Genomic DNA, 18,138 nt, shown 5'->3' on the forward strand with positions numbered 1-18,138 from the left:
ACAATCGAAGAGCGGTTATATGTGTTCATGACCGAAAACAACACGTATCGGTTCATAGATGTCCTTCCTAAGATTTTATCCGCTTACAACTCTACAAAACACTCTGCTACAGGTATAGCCCCTAAAGATGTAGGGCCTGAGGAAGCTGAGCAAATTCTCCAGAAGATGATTGATCAACAGAAAGATAGGAAAAATTCAAAACCAACATTTGCTGTTGGCGATCATGTACGTTTGGCAAAAAAGAAACAGACTTTTGAGAAAGGGTACGAGACTCGTTTCACAGAAGAAATCTTTAAAATAACTCACACTACACGAAGTGGAAGCCATTACCTTTACACTGTCGAAGATTTAGCTGGCGAGTCCGTGGATGGTAAGTTTTATCCGGAAGAGTTATCTAAAGTCACAATGGAAGAAAAGCCATATCATAGGATCTCCAGGATATTAAGGGAAAGGAAACATAAAGGAAAAGTACAATACTTAGTACGTTGGTATGGATACGGTCCTGCTTATGACTCTTGGGAAAACAAAGAAGATTTGAAATGAGTTTTTACATGACATTGCCGTCTTCGGCGTCAGAGGGGTTATACTCTGAAAACTGCCCTGGTAAATTTACAACGCTGCTCGCTAGACCTATAGATTTAGACGGTGCGTGGGAAGTAGGTCTTTCGGAAATTATTCTACCGCCTATGCGGATAAAGTTTAATACCGGATTATCCATTGCTGTCTCGCGTGACGGTATGCCGTCTAGAATTCATAGATTCGTCGATCTACATGCTTTTGAGGATGAAAATCATTTAAATCGTAATCCGTTATCAGCATTTCCATTCAACTGTGTTTTATGATATGTATTATTATGATGGGGTGACGGAATCATATTACCCGGGCCGTAATGATGTAGCTGAATAATACAACGTTGCGCTTTTTCGGTGTGTTTAATAGGTAACTTATCAGAAACATACAATTATCGTCATACATTTTTCCCGTTTAAACATGAAAGGGGGAGTGGTTACTTACCGGCGCTGCTAGCGCCGGTAAGTATCCACTCGCGCCCACTGGAACGCCCAAAGGTGTGGCCTAGAAACACTGCTGACCAATTACGTCACATTGCAGAAAACTACAAACCAATGAGCACAATCTACGCTTTCTCATCTCGTCTATAAAAGCCACGCGGCACGCGTTTTTCTCTTTATTCTTTCGAAATGGCTCACGAGTTGTCTGCTTCTGATCATGAGGCTATCGCGGCCATGCTTAACGATCCGTGGATGGATGTTGATGATGATCATGCTAATACGTATCGCTTAACCACTGAGGATCAGGACGCCATTAACCATATGCTAGCTAATCCCAATGAATTCAATGAAAACGATGAGCAGACTCTCGTAACCGCCTTACTACATCACGACGAGGTTAATCAGTTAAGTCCAGATTCTCTAGCTGCCGCCCTTGCTCTTGCACACATGGATGACTGGCAGTATGAGGATCCACCGCAAGCTGGCGGAAGTGTAGCCAGGGATGAGTCGCTCCCGGATTTCACAGGCCTCTTCCAGCTTGTCAAAGAATCGGAGCGCGTTTTCAAAACTTTCAACAGCACCGAACAGAAGTACCGCGTTGAAATTGCCCCCTTACCCCGAATTTTCCAAAAGGAAGAGACCATGCTCATTATGCCTGAAATCTTACGCGTCATAATGGATATGTGTTTTAAAGAGTTTGCTCCTACGGACCGTGTTGTTGTGGCTCTGAAATCCGACGGTCTCGAAAGAGCGTTCTACTTAACCATGCGGAAGCTTTCTGACTTTAGCACACCAGCGTTTTTGCATCGTATTGAGTTGTTGAATTCTGGGCAGAAGTTAGTCATTGACGATTCATTCACCATCCGTATCTGGCGCTCTATTATGCCTGCTGGTGGATCCTGGTTTCTCGCACATCAGTACGTTATGCACGACAAGAATCGTTTCAAGACGTCCATTGTATCCGTCCGTGTGAACAATAACCTATGCTTACCTGCCGCTCTGTTTCTGGGGAAATTTCGCCTGACGCATGATTTACAAGTGCCGCAGCATAAAAATAAATGGAACAACTATATACGCTCTGACCGCACAGCCAATCTGGAAGACCAAGCTGTGAAGATAATGGAAGAGTGTCTTCTACCCCCGGGCCGTTACTGTGACCTTGATGACCTGGAAGTGTTGCAGAAGGAAGCCTTCCCAGAGTTCCAAATCAAAGTCATTTCAGCCAACCAGGGTGATATGATTATTGCACGGGTACCAGAGCGTAAAACCCATGATATGCAAGAAATCTTTCTGTTGCTGGACAATGAGCATTTTAACCTTGTCACCACGGCTACTGGGTTCTACTGCTCCCCCTACTTCTGCAATGATTGCGATCGACCGTACCATCATAAAGAACGACACCGCTGCGGAAGCAAGTGTAGATTGTGCTACCGTGCCAAGAGCAGTTGTCTGGTGGATAATCCTGTCAACTGCACTGACTGTCACCGCCGCTTTCTCAACCAGCAGTGTTTCGACATCCATAAAAGAATAAGGAAAAACGGAAAAACCTACTGCCAGACCATGTTCATCTGCCAGAAATGCGGAGTGTTTGTGAATCTTTCCACTCGTGGTAAAGACGCAAAGCATCAGTGCGGTGAAATTTACTGCAACACATGCTACGGCTATTTCCTCCAAGCCAACCATTTTTGCTATATAAAGCCTCTGAAAGCGCCAACAACACCCTGGCTTGGCGATGAAGATATGAAATATATTTTCTTCGACTACGAAACCTACAATGATCCTGTGAACGGACACGTACCCTCGTGTATTGTGGCGCAGTACGCCGACGGTTCCGAGGTCCGCTTTCCAGAAGACGGTCAGCCGATGAATACGGAAGTTGGTGATGCTTTTGGTCGTTGGTTGCTTCAAGAGAAGCATCGTGGGTTTACCATTATCGCGCACAATTTTCGGGGCTACGATGGGCATTTTGTCCTGAAGTATATGTTGGCTAATGGATTGAAAGGGGTGGAGGTCATCAAACGGGGTACGCAACTGCTGGAACTGAAGTACCGCAAACTGGGCATCCAATCCCGAGATACATTCAACTTTCTGGCACTGCGGTTGAGTCAACTACCGAAGGCGGTTGGTTTGGAGCTTGAAGTGCAGAAAGGTGATTTCCCTCATCGGTTTAATAAGCCCGAGAACTGGGATAAAGTCGATTTGCCTTGGCCTGAGCCGGATCAGTATATGATTGATGGGATGCGGAAGCAGCAGAAAGCCGAGTTCCTCAAGTGGCACGCTGAAGCAAAAGCCGCCGCTAATGGAGTATTCAATTTTCGCGAGCAAATGATGACGTATTGCTCGAACGATGTTACGGTCTTGCGGCTCTGCGCGTTGAAGTTTATCAACGACTACCGTACACTCACTTCGTTGAATCCCATGGAGAGCATAACCATGCCCGCCGCCTGCTATCGCTACTGGAAAACCTTTCACCTTCCTGAAAACAAAGTCGCTGCCTTAGCCAGCCATGGTCCTCACAGAAACCGACGCACCAGTATCCAGGCCGCGCAATGGCTGGAATGGGAAAATATGAGTGCTAATGGGCGCATACGCCATGTTCGAAACGGAAAAGAAGTCAAAATTGGTCGATACTTTGTAGACGGCCTCGACGAGGAAACCCAAACCGTTTACGAGTACAATGGCTGTGTTTTCCATGGGCATCCCGCTTGCACAGACGAAAACGATGTGGTCCCGTACTCCAAGAAGAAAATGCGCGAAGTCTACGAAGAATACGTAGAACGTGAGCGCTTACTCGAGGGCCAGGGGTACACCGTGGAAGTGAAATGGGGTTGTGAGTGGCCCAGAGAACGGGAGGATCCATTTATTGCCGGATTTTCGCAGCACACGAACATTCGAGAGCCAATAAATCCACGTGACGCCTTCAAAGGCGGAAGAACAAAAGCAAGTCGTCTGTTTTACGAAGTACAGAACGGGGAAGAAATTAGACACTTTGTTTGACGTTGTCAGCCTCTATCCTTTTGTGAACAAAACGAAGGCGTATCCAGTTGGTCAGCCTGAAATAATCATAGCCAATTTCAAGGATGTCAAAGATTATTTTGGGCTTGTTTACTGTAAAGTCGCTGCACCGGATGAATGCCTGTATCCAGTCTTACCGTTGACGATCAACGACAAATTGATGTTTGTTCTATGCAAAAAATGCGCAGTTGAGAAAGTGACCAGTCGCTGTGTCCATTCCGATGAAGAGCGGTCTTTCGAAGGAATCTGGTGCACACCTGAGCTACATCATGCGGTGGATGTGGGATACCGAGTTGTCGAAATGTACGAAGTCTGGCACTGGGCGCAGACGGACACCAAACTCTTTGCGGCGTACATGAATAAGTTTCTGAAAGTGAAAATGGAAGCAAGCGGTAGGCCGGCGTGGTGCGATACGGATGAGAAGAAGGCAAATTTCATTCAGATGGTCAATGACCGTGAAGGTATCATCCTGGACCCTGACGCCATGGTTTTTGATGCCGGAAGGAAAAGCACCTCCAAAGTCGCGCTGAATAGTCTTTGGGGTAAGACTGGCCAGAGCTGCGATATGAATTCCACGGAATTCGTGTACGATCCCAAACGATAATCTGATCTGTGTCGTTCGAAAGCTACTGAAATTCATGATGTGTATGGTGTGAGTCCAATGTGTCTGATGGTAACACATTCGAAAGTGGATGTACTCAACTAAAGGTGGAGCTGTTGCTTGATCACCCTGTTCATGAAATGTCGGAACAGCCTGGACAGCTTGATGGGTTATGTTTGGACCTGCTTGAGTATATTGATCTTTAAGAACACCCGTAAAATGAGCTTGTACACTTTTACCAATCATTGTGGGCAATAGGTTGGGAACCACTGTTGGTTCAACTTGCACTGCTTCCAATACTGGAGCCGCGACTGGAGCGTTACCCGTATTGTTTAAACGCTGGTACTCAAAAGCGGCCTTGGCCATGAGCTGTTGTGTAATTTCATGACCAATCTCTTGAGCTTTTTTCCAGACAGTCGGCGCGGGAACACCTTCCCGAGCATGCTTTTGTTTTAAAAATTCGGTTTCGGGGACTAAAACGTACGTCTTCATTTTGCTAGAAAAGTGGAAACTAAAGTACCTAAAACAGGTAGCAAAACGTTGAGAAATCCACCTTTTTTGTTGTAATATTTTACGTTTCTTTGATCGGTCTGTACTGCGGTCAGCTAGACGCTTGATTGTTGAAGAATGTTTTCGAGCCCGAGCTAAATCAACTTTGCTAAGACCGGTGGGTTGCTTAACTAGATTTAAGCAGGCTTCTTCGATTGCGCTTATTTGTTGCTTAGTTGCCAGCTGGAAAAAGCTTCTTCTCTGACGTGGTGTCAGCAGCTTTAACGCTTCAATAAGTCGAAAAATTTCTTCTGGTTTCATTTTTCTACATATATTCGTCTATACTCAAACACGTGCGACTGAAGGCGAACATCGTCTGGAGCTTCGGGTCTAAGATTTATCAGTAAATATCCAAAAGGTTCCTTTAAAGCCTTTCGGTAGGCCTCCAGCATATGTGGCATACCTAACTGACGTGCAAGTGTTTTAACTTGCTGAACATCGCGAACTGATTTAAAAATTACCAAGTGCTGAAAATTCAAAGCAATGTCACGCATGCTCCTTCCTTGCTTGTATAAGTTTTGAGAAATGAAAATTACAGAAACATTTTTGTGATGAAAGTCACGAGTAAAAATCGTCGAACACTTTGGTGTTCCAGCAATTTCTTCCATTAAATCATCTAACACTAGCAGACTCGGAACGTCTTTGTCAAAAAAATTTTCATCTTCTAAGATGGGTCTAAGCCCCTGGATAAGTTCAATATTTTTATCAAAACCCTGGAAGGCATTTTGCCACGTACCGTAAGCATATACTATTCTTACTGGTGGTGGATTAAAGCTTTCCGTAAGACTTTGCAAAAGTTTCATTGTAAAGTCGATTTTCCCGACATCGTTGGCCCGGAAATGTAAATGGTGCACGGAGTTTTAAATCGAAAATCAAAACTCAGTTTTTCCATTTTAAATTTCTCCTGACTTAGTCTGCTAACTATCGAACACTTCACAGTATATTCGATCACAAAAACTCTCAAATGGTCTTTCTGAAATGATTAAATTTCTCGTTTCTTCGACACCGAAGTGGTGTAATTTTCAAGGAGGTTTTTAGTTTGTTTAATTGTGCGTTGAATCTGCAACAGTGATCTCGCTCCCAGAATTACACACTTTCCAGTATGGAAAACGTTAACGGTAGTTTTCAATAATGGGAACCGTAGTTTGATGGCTGGAAACAGCTCAGGTTCATAGAAGAATGCGATACCCGTTGGCTTTTGTTTTAAAATTTGGCTATACAGCTTGTTCAAATTTATTATTTCACTGTAAGCGTACGTACAGACTATATTTGCCACAAAGCGCTCCTTAATAGTAAAGTCGATACAATTTACAATCAACATTCGCAAATACTGTTCTAACAGTCCATTCGATTCTTCAACGGACTTACCACCTATTACGATTGCCTTGCCATTTTGGAAAATCTGGCAGAATGTATGTGACTGCCCTATTAGTCTAATGTTGACTGCGTTAAAATTTTTCACCTTCGTAGCTTGTTTCCCGAAAACTTCTAGGACTTGCTGAAGATCAACTTCCTCGTTGAACTGCACCGCAAGAATAACGTTGTGGATTTCCATGACTGAACGCATTACTTGCAACAGTGTCAGCAAGAAGGCTTTATATACTTCACTGCTGAGACTGTCGCAAATAACGGCGTTTTTCAGCCTTTTTTTTCGCATAAAAAGGGAGTTAACACGTAATAAACAAGAATAACAACAACAACAACAATTTTAAAAATTTTTAAAACAAAAAGCGCAGTTAAACAATAAGGGCTTGCGCTTTAAAACTATCGTCCAGGATTCGGGCCACATCAATGAATCCCATGTATGGCAGTTGAACAGAGCGCCCTGGTTGAGAAAACCTGATCGTACGCCCGTACTTCTCGTGCACCTTCAGAGTCAACTCCAGGCAGGCGGGGCCATCGAATTTCATTTTCTCCTGTTTGCCTTCGGATGCTGCGTGATCCAGCGTGTCTTTCAGATGTCCATTCTTCAAGATCTTCAGTAGTTCGGTGATTTCATTGTATCCGAATCGGATCCCTTTATTCCATGCTTTACGCAAGCCCTCAGCATCCGCATTCGCTTCGAACACAAGAAATGCCCGTACTTCTTTAGCATTCCAGAACAGACTTACCACACTATTGACTTTCTATACAGTGTAGCCGTCATGATCACCGACAACATCCAAAATACGTGCGAAATCCATTTTTGCTCTCGTGATATTATGATGATAGAACTTGCTCTCAACTTTTTTGCAGAATGATTTGGAAAAGCTCTCGCGGATTGTTTCCGAGGAAGCCAAACTCTCCCCCCATTGGTTGTAAATTCTCGCATAACCCCGCCTTTTTCACACATACGTCACTGGCAAACTTGAAACAGTTTACTATGTCGATGATTGGTTGAAAAATCGAAAAAAACTACACCCCCATACACTGCGTTACCATATTGATTGGTCAAACAGCCTGTGACGTACCTCGGAAAATCAGAAAAATATTTGGAAATGAGCGTTGTGATTGGTCAGAAATTAAACCTGGGGGCTAGCTGTTTTTTCTGACCATATTTAAGAGCTGGAATTGTGTTAAAAAATTATCATTTGGAAAGAAAATGGAGAAAGATTCAATTTCGCGGTTGCTTAGTCGGCAGCCTACTCGGGGAATGCTTGTGCGCTCCTTTGAAGGCATACAATGGTATTGTCCATAAGGTAGCGCAAATGTTTGTTGATACTCGAGATTACCGTTCTCATCGTGAAAAAACTGTATTAACAAACGCGCTTGGGAACGCATTGTTAAGTGACGGTGGTTATGATACAGCGAGTGCCGCTCGTGCATGCGTTGACGCATATTACAATGCACACCCCGTCATACGTTCGGCTTTTGGAAAGCTAAAAGATATAATACATCACTGGAAGTGGAGCAATTATGAATCCCTTGACACATTGCCGAATAAAATCGTACCACGTGTATACCAAAAAGGATACGGTCCTGCTGCGTGGATTTCAGCGTATCCACTGTACTTCAAACATCAGACAGAAATAATGATCCGCAACGTACGTAACGTCGCCGAACTTACACATCCTACGATGGAAGCTTACGGGGCATGTGAGCTTCAAGCCTACGCTATTGCCGTAGCATTGCAATATCCCAACTTTACTCCCGCACAGTTTCTGGACATGCTAATCACTCTGTGTGACTCAGGCGTTAGCCTTCAGCTGTATCAATCAAAATTAGTGCACATAAAAACTCTGCTGTCTCAAGAGACAAGTGTTGTGGTGAAAGCCCTTGGCAATGATTCCTCGGGACTGCAAGCTGTACCTATGGCTATTTATTGCGTGATCAAAGGAGCCGATCTATCGCCTAAAAATGCTTTCGAATCAACCATGGCACTTACACTACGTGTTGGTGGATGTACGGACGGAATCGCAACCCTGGCGTGCGCTATTGCCGGAGCTTGGCACGGTCTCAAAAGCATACCATCGACGTGGTTTGAACTGTGTGACGGCTATAAGAACAGTATTACGCTAGCCGACAAACTTGCCGAACACGCCAGCAACACCCTAACCGATCGCGAAATTGATGATTTCGGCAACTACAGCACTTTAGGATCGCGTTTGGAGTCGTTCAAAGGTTGGCCACATCTCAAACCCTCACCCATGGAATTAGCTGGAAATGGATTTTTTCATTTTGGTTCACTAGACTGTGTTCAATGTTATTACTGCGAATGTGAACTTAGAAATTTTGAGCCTCTCTCTGATCCGCGTTGGGATCACTTATGTAAGAAGCCCAACTGTCCGGCTACCAATGTTCCTGATAATTTATTTTTTCACTTGTAAATATCATGAATAAATCTGCTATCATGTTCATTCATGTTCATACAAAAAAAAGAGGGTGGGGAAAAATAAACAAAAGAAAGGGGAATTCAGTTCGGCTCTAAACCGGTTCAGGCGGTTCGGCTCGAAACCGGTTCAAATCGGCTCCGAACCGGTTCAATCGGCTCCAAACCGGTTCGACTGAAAACTGGACCGCAACCGAGCCGAACCGGACCGAAACCGAGTTGACGGTAGACTAGCGGCATATCTTCTCCTACCGGCACAAACAGAAAGAGTCCAGAAGCGCGTGCATTACTTCGATGTAAAGCGCAGGTTTGAAACTGGTGTTAGAGTTGTTAGAGTGCCAAAAATTGCTAGCACCTGCGCTTGTATTTGCGACGAAGCTTCGAATATACCAACATTTTGATTCCCCATGGGGTACTCGTTCGGTTGTCGGTAAGCTGCCTGTGGCGGCCTGCAGGGAGCGCTACTGTAATGAAAGGACGCTTGCGGCTGCCCTATAGGATTTGCTTGTTAAGCGTGATTTGTACTCACTCCTGATTCTTGTAGGAATCCAGCTAACTAGAATGCATATTTCGCAATGGGCTGGTTTTTCGACTACAGCTTGGTTGGTTCCGTTCGTACTTTATTTTTGTGTCTCTGGACATAAATTATTGCACATAATCACTACGTACCATGTCTTGCATGTTTTTCAACCAGACCTTTCGCCCATTAAAAACTTTTACCTTTCAATGAATTCTGTTTCACGGTGGAAACCCAGCTTTTGCTTCGAATACCGGGTAATGTGATTATGAGACCCACATCGTCCAAAGCTTCTTAAACATAGCATTTTCAAACTGCGAAACACTTCAAGGTTACAGCTTCCTTCACCATTACTGTATGTCGAGACACACAATTGGCTAGACGAGCAATTTATATTTACGATACAATAATTAGGATGTTGTAATCTGGATGAACCGTTACAGTCAGGAGTTAAAGGCTAACATGACGCTAATTTGCTAGATTCAGTGATACATATGTTAGTATTGGTCGGAGGAACACATCCACACTTTCCTTTATTATCATCCCATATCAACAGTGTATACGTGACGCATGCCCCAAACAGCTGCAGGGGAAAAAACGCAACATAGTAAGAAGTCAGAACTGCATATAAGAAGTAGTTGACTTACCGCGATGACGAATTCGCGGTTGACATTTAGCAGACCGCCCAGGCTGAATCCAATGTGCTCTCTGTCCAATAATTGCACACGAGCAACTCCTTTTTTATGGTAGTTGTCGTATGGCATATCAATAATTCGGGAGGAGATCGCATTAGACATCTCTTTTCCCTAAGAAAAGATAGATCTACGTACTCATATAATTTTTTTGCAGTAAGACTTTTAACTCTTTGAGCAGGTACTAGGGACACGCTCTACCGAAAATGCTTTTCAAGGTAAACAAAATCAGTAAAATCATAATAATTTCTAAGTAGTCAGGACCATATAATTCAGTCTATGGATATTAGGCTTCTGGATATGGAATAGCTCGCAGTAACTTTTTACAGTAAGTTCGTCCTTACAATAGTACCTTTGATATGGAATTTAGAAGATACTAAATTAGTAATAATTAGGCAAATTTGTTTACCTGAACATTCAAAATAACGAATGCAGCTGTGCGCAGTACTATCAGCGCATATTCATGCAGAGCATATGTCACGTTGTTGGATGAGTCGGTTAGGTTTGATTGACCTTGTAGAAGTTCTTTAAAAAGGGTCACTTTGTACATTGCCCAAGTGATATCTGTGAAATATGTGACCAGCAGATAAAAGTTCAATCTTTTGCGAAAGCGTTGCAGATGAATGCACATAGCGGAATGTGTCTTTAGGATCTTGTCACCATCCGTCAGATCAGCGCTGGTGTACGCCTTTGCCATGTTGGCAAAGGTCAAACCAAGTATTGCAGCGACCACCATTAAGAACCACTGCGCCATGGGGGAAAGACCGCTAAAAACCCAAGAAGCCAGTTCTATAATAAAGAATGTGACCTCTTTAATAAACACCCGCTTGTTATTATGCACCGAGAACACATGTCGTCCTTTGGAAATAATGTAATCAGCGATGGGATACCAAACAAAGGCAGACATCATTCCCAATAAAATCATCAAAGCAATAATAGCTTTTAATGTTACCGCTTCCGGACTCCACTGGGGGCACTGGAGCCCCGGCTGCTGGGAGGCTGGTGCTCTCTTTGATCGGCTGTGTGCGGTGACCGTGGGTCAGCGAGAAGCCGGCCGACCGGGGGTCGGCGGAAGAGAGCGACCAGTGCCCTGCGCAACCGAAGGCCCCAAACAAAACCCCAAACAACCCAATATAAGGATTGATGCAGCAGTTGGCAGGGTTCTGCGGATGTACTTGGGGAAGATTCGGAGTTTCATTGGGATTATAGGCAAAATTCGGCTATCTTTATGTCGCCAGGGCTGCTGTCGTTACGTTGCCGATGCGGAGCGGTGCGGCGTGCTGATCCCGGCGTGGTATGGCAGGATCCGTGGTCAAGATCCAGTCAGGTTTTTCCATGGTGAAATTCACTGCTGTGTAGGTAAGGTGTGCATCGTTAGCGCAGTGTCGTCCGGTAACCATCACGAAGTGATTCGTGTTCGAAGTTTCCAAGAGAAGGACAGCCAAATCCGCGCTAGCAGTAACACCGTCCAGTAGTGGAGGTTACTGTTAGCTGTAGGTGCCAGATAACGGAACCGGTGCCGCTTGCCGTCAGACATGGCGCAGTTGTCGTGGAGACCTGCCTTTTTTGTCGGTGCGGCCATAGCTGATGGCCTGCCATGCTGACTGAACGGTGTGCCGCCGTCGTTGTTGGCTTGCCTTGCCATCAGAAGTAGGTGTGGCAGTAGTTGGAGGACGCCTTGTCGCCAGAGGTAGGTGCAGTTGTCGTTGGAGGCAGACCTCTCTGTTGGATACAATCAATGCAGCCGCCGTTGGCGGACGGTTGCAGGTAGTGTTTGGCCGTCGGAGGAGGATGTAGCCGTGGTTGGAGGCATACCTTGCCATCCGATGTGGATCGAGTCATTGCTGGAGATCTCCCTTGCCGTCCGAGGGGGGTACAGCCACCACTGTTAGTTAGCCTTACCACCGGAGGCGGGTGCGGCCTTAGTTGTAACCAGCCTTGCAGTCCGGGGAAGGTGCAGCTGTCGCTGTTGGCTTTCTTTCCTTACCGTCGGAGGTGCTGCGGCCTTAGTTACAGCGTGTCCTGCAGTCCGAAGTAGTGCAGCCGTCTTGCTGGCTTACGTGCCGTCGGTGGGAAGGGAAGCCGTGACTGGAGGCCTGCGTTGCCGTCAGAAGTGGGTGCAGCCGTCGACTGCCTTTCTGTGTGCCAGAGTTAGGTAAGGCCATACGTGGTGGCTTGCTTATTTGTCAGATGTGTTCGGCTATAGTTGATGGCTTGCCCTTCCGTTCGAGGAAAGCACAGACGTCGTTGATGCTTGCCGTCGGAGGAGGGCGCCGACGTTGCCAATGGGCCTGACTGCCGTCCGAGGTAAGCGCAGCCAAATTTATTGGCTTCGTAAGCCGTCAGAGGAAGGTGTGACCGCAGTTAGGGGTCTTACGCCTACTTGCAATCAGAGGAGGGCGCCGCTGTTGGAAAGGGGCCTGTCTGCCGTCCGAGGAAGATGCGGCCGTCATTGGTGGGCCACTGAGCCTACTTGCCGTCGGAGGAGGGCGCCGCCGTTGGAAGGGGGCCTGTCTGCCGTCCGAGGAAGATGCGGCCGTCATTGGTGGGCCACTGAGCCTACTTGCCGTCGGAGGAGGGCGCCGCCGTTGGAAGGGGGCCTGTCTGCCGTCCGAGGAAGATGCAGCCGAAGTTGGTGGTCTGGCATGTCATCCGAGAAAGGTGCAACCGCCACTGGGGGGCTGCTTGCCGTCGGAAGTAGGCGCACCGGAGGTGGTGGCCGTGTATGCCATCCGAGTAAGGTGCAGCCGCCACTAGGGGCCTGCTCGCCGTTGGAGGTAGGCGCACCGGAAGTGGAGGCCGTGTATGCCGTCCGAAAAAGGTGCAACCGCCACTAGGGGCCTGCTCGCCGTTGGAGGTAGGCGCACGTGAGGTGGTGGCCGTGTATTACGTCTGAGTAAGGTGCAACCGTTGATAGGGGACTCGTCTGCCATCCGAGGAAGGTGCGGCCGTTGTTGCTGTGCCTGCTTGCCTTCATAGGGGGGCGCCGTCGTTGTAGGAGGTCTGACTGCCGTCTGAGGAAGTGCGGCCGCCGTTGATGGGCCTGCTTGCAGACGGAGATGAGGGCCGCTATTGGTCGGGGCCTAACTGCCGTCCAAGGAAGGTGCGGCTGCAACTTGAGGCCTACCTTGCCGTCCGAGGATGGTGCAGCTCTCGCCAGTGGGCCTAGCTTTCCGTCGGAAGTGTGTCCCGCCGTTGGAAGGGGGCTGTCGCTGCCGGAGATACAGCGGCTGTAGTGGGAGCCTGCCTTGCTGTCTGAGGGAGATGCAGCCATAGTTTGAGGCCTGTCTTGCCGTCAGAGGCAGGTGCAGCCGTTGTTGGTGTCTTGGCTTACGTCGTGGTTATGTGCGAATCACAAATGGAAGTAAGATGCCTGCCCTTCCGTCCGATTAAGAGGTGGTGCCGCTTTCCTTCGTGGCCTGTTTTCTCTTAGGCCCAGCCACAGGAGCTGATGGGCCGATCTCGCCGTTGGATGTGGTCACTGCTGTAAGTTGGGAAATATGTGCTTCTTACATAACCGATGACGGCTGTAACTTGTCCGCTGAGCAGTGGTTGATGTTGTCCGCTTTCCCCTTCACCTTGTTGGTTCTCTGTATGGCCGCTTAACGAATGAGTGGCGTTCAAAGCTGAGTGCAAGCTGTTCGCTTGGTTCTTCGGATGCAGTGCGGATTTAGACGACGCACAAAGAGCCAATCCAAAATTCTGGTGAGAACATAGCCAGTTACCGATGGTGACAGTCCGACAGAACCCAGATAGCGAGGAGCTGAGCCATCGCACAGAGAGCAGCTAGATAACAGCTATCGCAGATGCGCGGAATACGGCGCGCGGAACGGCTAAAAATTCCGAAATCCATGCAGATCAAAGAAGATCTCGGCCCCAAGGGAAAATTAAAAGAACATAGGTCACTCGCGCGCACACGATATCGAAGGAGCAAATACAGAGAGCAATGAGAACTGCAGAACCATGCAGTGCGAGCACACGAACAGTGCCAAGTGCAAACAGCATGCCCGTGCATGACGGCAGCCGCTTTGATCTAAGCGCCACGGCGACGCGCAGCGCCACCAACAGACTCACGTAACTCGCAACACACGGCGAAAGGAGAGAGAGCGGGAGCGCATGTCCTCCCGCTAACATTAACATCAATTAACTCGTTAAATGTCATTTCTGTTGGAACTAGTCAGGAATGGTTTGCATACCACCATGCGCTGTTGCAGCCATTGTTCGAGATTCCAAAATCCGACGACTAGGCCAATGTAGGACAGTGGATAGGAAATTCTTGTAAAAACGGTGGCAAACTTTTTGACCACATCTGACGCGGATTCCACAGATTGTTCTGCGTTGCTGTTCAGCGGTAGTGAAGTAAAACTACCGACACATGTCCCAAAAAATATGATTGTGGACCATCCCAGTAAAACGCATTCCCCAATCCAGTCAACTCTGGATCGCAGCCTGTTCGGCTTGCGCGCGAACCTGCCTAGGTACCGCATCGCTAGCAACCAAAAATCACAGGCTGCTTCCACGTAATCAGTGTTCATGCTAACCCAACTCATTGTGGTGGAATCGCTTTTCTTTTTCTGTAGGAGAAGCTTTCCGATACTCGCAAAACCGGACATTATCTTAACATACGGCGTAAAGAACAATTCAAAAATGATATTACAGCCGAACAATTTATCGCGGTTGGGGTTGTGATGAAAGTGCTTACAATAAATGTAAGCGTCTTGGGAGTTGGGATTGTAAAATTTTTACAATCCCAAGTTCCCAACTCCCAAGGCACACCCCGCAAGTTGACGACAAGTTGCCTGTCTGCAGGAACATTAATATACAGTAATTCAAATGCAGCCCCTAGCGCACTAAGGAGATTGGCTTTCGAGCGTGTATTGTAAATGGTTATGTTAGAAATTTAGCTACCAATATTTTGCAGTATACTCGTACCGTATTTTACGGTACTTAACAGTCCATCCTCTGGGTGACCACGTGTTTATGAATAGTATAAGTCAGTGACCAATTGTCAAGAAAAAGCGCTAAATCGTAATCCATTATTAGTGGATTACGATCAGGCTTCCCATTAGTCGACTTCAGCGGCATTAATTCTCTTTTTCCCAGCTGTGTTCGGCTGCCTTGAAAAACAGGTCGGGAGGTTTAGGAGTATTTGCGAAATCAAGCCGATGCAAACGTGGTCTCGTCGGTAGGGGTTCTCGATATCCCCAGCTCAGTTCCGCTTCCCAAGCAAGAGATGTGGAGAAGCCAAAAGGGTGTCACGGTTAGCAAAGCGGGGCTACAGACAGTCTGTAGATGTTAACAAAGTGGAGCAGTTTTGAGCGGTGTCCAGCGGCACAGAAGGAAGGGAAGCAAACGCGTCACGCTAAAGGCCATTCATCTTGATCACCATTCATTTTCATGGTCTTTCAGTCAGTCCCTATCGCGAACTGCATCTTATTTTTGAACAGTTCTACAGTAAATTTGGTTTCTTATATTAAGCCAAGTGTGTTCAAAATGGCACCCAAGAACAATGAGTTTATACGTTATAGAAACTTGTGGCTGCTCTTTAGTTTAACAAAAAAGCGTATATGATGTACCTTTTTACAGTAAAAAAGGACGCAACAGTATAATATGTAATTGTAAAAATAGAGCACCTAATGTAGAGTTGTAGACCCTTACGTCCTTCTACCGGTACAACGATTTAACCTCAAATTTTATTCCGTCGACTACGGTATCTGCCCGATCACAAGAGCAGGCGCGTGAACGTGAATATAATTATTATGGTGTGGGGTGTGGGGGAAGGCTCACAATAAAAATAAACTAGTTGAGTGAATGTGAATTAGAAATTGATTACGTCGTTGCGAGTGAAGTAGATCGCTGATTTCAGGACGAGTAAATGCGCCACTAGTCTGTGATATTCATCCATAAACTTGAATTTATCAGACGATGACATTCGCATTTTTCTTTGCCATTGTCCCATATCAGCAGTGTATACGTGATAAATACTCCGAGTAGCTGAAAAAAACAAAAAAGATTATTTGTACGAGTACCATACAAACACCTCGTGAGCTCTTGATGAAAAAAATTTGACGTACACCGATGGCAAACTCGCGGTTGACGTTCACCAGACCACCTAGGCTGAATCCAAGGTGCTCTCTGTCTAACAGCTGCATAAGAACCAAGGCTTTCTTCTGGTACGGATAGTTTTCGAACGGCGAATCAGAAATCCGTGAGGAGATTGCTGCAGACATTGCTGTTGCCTAGACAGTGGAATGTTCTATTCTAATATGTACGGACTGTGGATTAATCGCCCTGCCAAAAATATTTTAAAACTAAGAAAACTAACAAAAATTGAATACAGATGGACTTTTAAGCGCTCCCTAATCGAGCACTCATTCAGTACATCTAGATTCTAGATCTGCCATATCCGCTAGATTGGAAGTACTATTCATTACGTACACGCTTACTTTCTGTACTGTATATGAACCTCGAATTTGGAAAACTGAGAGTTAAATTTTGTAAAAATGAAATTTGTTCACCGGAGCATTCAACAAAAGGAATGCTGCGGTGCGCAGTGTCATCAGCGCGAACTGATACAAAGTATACGTCATGTTGCTAGATGTGTCACTTCCGTTTGTGTTGCCTTGCACAACTTCTTTAAACAGGGCCACTTTGTACATTGCCCACGTAATATCTGTCAGATAGAGAATGAGAAGATAACAGTTGAACCTCTTGCGTAAATATTGCAGATGATTGCAAAGAATGTAATACGTCTTTAGGATTTTGTCAGCATCAGCTAGAACAGCATTCCTGTACGCTCTCGCCATACTGGCATAGGTTAGGCCAAGTATTGCGGAGAGCAGGATCAAAAAGCATTGCGCCATGGGCGTTAGACCGCCAAACATCCACGAAACCGATTTTATTATTAGGAGAATGGCATCTTTATTGAAGCCGCCCTTGTTATAACTAAACGCAAACACTTGTCGGCATTCAGAAATAATATAGTCAATGATGGGATACCAAATATAGCACGAAATCAGTCCTAGGAACGCTGCAAAAGCCATAATAACTTTTCTGTTCGAACTGGTAAGAAAGGGTTTGCATACCACCATGCAGCCTTCCAACCACTGTTCGAGATTCCAAAATCCGATGACCAGGCCGATATAGGACAATGGGTAGCAAATTTTGGTAAGCACACTGGCAAAGTGTTGGACCAAATTCGATGCAGACTCCAGTTTTGCATTGCTGTCTAGCGACAGTGAGGTAAAGGTGCTGACAAACGTTCCAAAAAATATGACAGTTGACCACCCCAGTAAAACGCATTCTACGATCCGCTCCCCTTTGGATCGCACATTTTTCTTCTCGTTTGGCTTGCGCGCGAACCTGCCCAGGTAGCGCATTGCTGACAACCAATAATAGCAGATTGTTTTGACGTAATCGGTATTTGCGCTTATCCAACTCATTCTGATGACCCTCTCCTTAAAACTTATTCTGTAAGATACACTATCTGTAGGACTGTAGTAGTACCTACCGCAGGGTACTAGCTGTACAGTGTACAATCGAGGAACGCATGCATTATCGTAATATCAAGCAACACAGAAAGTGATAAAGGTACACTGCCAAATTCTCTCGTGGTTGCGATTAGTCAACGTAGCAAGCACATTTGAATACCCCAAGAGACACCCGCTGAGCTGACGAGCGCAGTGGACTGGTGGAGGCAGCAATAGCGAGAGTGCACTAACTGTAAAGTAGTAACCCTCGAAAACAATGGAGAAGGGTCTACTGGTAGAGGTTGACAACCGGCACATGGCTAATGAGGTGTGATTTGGTCTGGACTGAGATTTGCACATTTGGTGGATTTTGGCCACGACGCACAGCGTAGCAGTCTACGAGAAATACCTTACATACGTCGGGTTTTATAACTTTCTTCAGCGAATGGTTGACTTTTCGGTTTTGATTCAGAGAAA

Source organism: Paramacrobiotus metropolitanus, unplaced genomic scaffold (genome assembly GCF_019649055.1).
Source record: "Paramacrobiotus metropolitanus isolate TYO unplaced genomic scaffold, Prichtersi_v1.0 Parri_scaffold0000013, whole genome shotgun sequence".
Lineage (NCBI taxonomy): Eukaryota > Metazoa > Tardigrada > Eutardigrada > Parachela > Macrobiotidae > Paramacrobiotus > Paramacrobiotus metropolitanus.